Below are 1,904 nucleotides of genomic sequence, written 5' to 3'. Positions count from 1 at the left end.
CCACCAGGCAGCTTTCCAGCCCCTCTGCCCCATGCCTGGAGCGCTGCGTGGGGTTGTTGTGACCCCAGGGCAGGACCCGGCCCTTGGCCTTGTTGAGCCTCACCCAGTTAAGCCAGTGCGATGATCTGCAGCGCGCTGTGGGAACGCAGCTGCGATTACTGCTAAGCTTAATGCTTCGGTCCAAGGAAACCCAAATCTAGGGCAGTGTGCTTGCTTTCTGCTAGGCTCCGTAGTGCAGTGCTAATTGTGCCTTATGATCTAATTTCTGAATTCTTCTCTCTTGGGCCCAGTAAGCTTCTTTGAGGGTTCTTGTATGGTTTCTCTTCGTTTCGGGAGCCCCACCCTGTCCTCACATTGGTTTTAGGTCCTGGGTGCGTAAGGGGAGGAGGTGCCTTTATTTTGTGTGTGTTCATGGGCCTCTTGGAGTGACACTGATGCCCAGCAGCGGGGTGACCTGAGGACAGGGTGGGCCAGGGCTTGACTCTTGGATTTTGCTTCTTTGGCCGTAAGCCAAATTTGTCTCTTCTGGCAGTAGAAGCCATTCAGACAGACAGAGTTCTTGATTGCCTGGGTTTCTCTGTCCTCCTCAGAATGTCATCATCCTTACGACTCTCTGACTTGTGACTTTTGAGAGTGGAGTCTCTATTGTGCAGGTACTATATATATATATATATATAATTTTTTTTTTTTTCCTTCAATCTTCCCCTTGTTCCTTTCTTGTGGCCTCCTCTGAGGAGACCTTGGACCTGATAAGGAATACATGCTGCTTGTAGGACTTTATAGAGAGAGCTCTTTCAGGTGGTTGTGGTCTCGATGAGGAATCCTGGCTGTTCTCCCTCTCTTCCATTTGTGTGCCCCACGGAAAAGGATGGGCAAGACCAGGACATCCTTTTTCCAGCCCCAGTTGTGGGGATTCTTCTGGTCTCCTTTCAGCTTTTCCACTGGCACCTGCTCTGGTTCTGGATGTTCATGGAGCCGTTTTCATGAGACGTGTTGGGGCAGGTAGCTCCCAGCAGCCATCTGCTGCAGCTTTCGTCCTTCCTGACTCCAACCACAAAGAACTCCTGCTGCTGCGTACGCACTCCCGCAACACAAACCAAAACAAGCCCGTGGCCTGGTGGACTTAGGGAAGATCTTTGACTTGCTGTGTGTAGTGGTAACGTCTGCCTAAGAGTGTTCCCTGTCCAAGCTGACCCCTTAGCTCAGGTGCCTGGGGTATACCCTGAAGTCGAGTCACCGGAGGCACAGCCAGCTCTCCAACCCTCTCCTGCAGACGGCATGTTCCTCACGTCCTTGGTGGAGTGTGCTCCTACCTGGGCACTTCAGGAATTCACCGTAGCTTGCTGCCGCTGGATGCGATGAGCAAGGTCAGTTCCGACCCAAAGAACCGTCCATGATGCGGTTCTCTACAGCCTGAGGACCGCTTTCTCTCCCTCATCCCCACGGTGCTGTGGTGGCCAGCAGAAGTGAGAGTGCTGGTATTTGGCGTGCCTGCAACAAGGAGTTCTGTCCACGGCTCTTTTGTTTGAGGATTTTTTTTTCCCCCCCTTTTCTAAGGGGAGAGAGAGTTTTTTCTGGCCTGGGTGGGTAAACGGACACCTTTAAGTCGGTTGGTAATGCTCTTCACCCTTGCCAGCTGCTGTAGGTGGGTGACGCTGGCTGCCTGGTACCTGGGGGAGCCCAGTCCCAGGCTGGTGGTGGGGGTTGCACCAGTGCCATCCCACCAGTTTGCTGTCACAAGTCTTGACTTCTTTTTTTTTTTTTTTTTTTTTTCCCCCCTTCTGATGGGTTTATATTTGCTACCTAATTGACGCGTCTGCTCTCCACAGAAGCTGGGCTAGCAAATTAGGGCCGAGGCTCATTTGATACACGTCTGCCAGGGAGGGAGGGAACGTGTCGTGGTG

The sequence above is a fragment of the Egretta garzetta genome, unplaced genomic scaffold (assembly GCF_000687185.1).
Source record: "Egretta garzetta isolate BGI_Z169 unplaced genomic scaffold, ASM68718v1 scaffold157, whole genome shotgun sequence".
Taxonomy (NCBI): domain Eukaryota; kingdom Metazoa; phylum Chordata; class Aves; order Pelecaniformes; family Ardeidae; genus Egretta; species Egretta garzetta.
Note: the sequence above shows the minus strand (reverse complement) of the source record.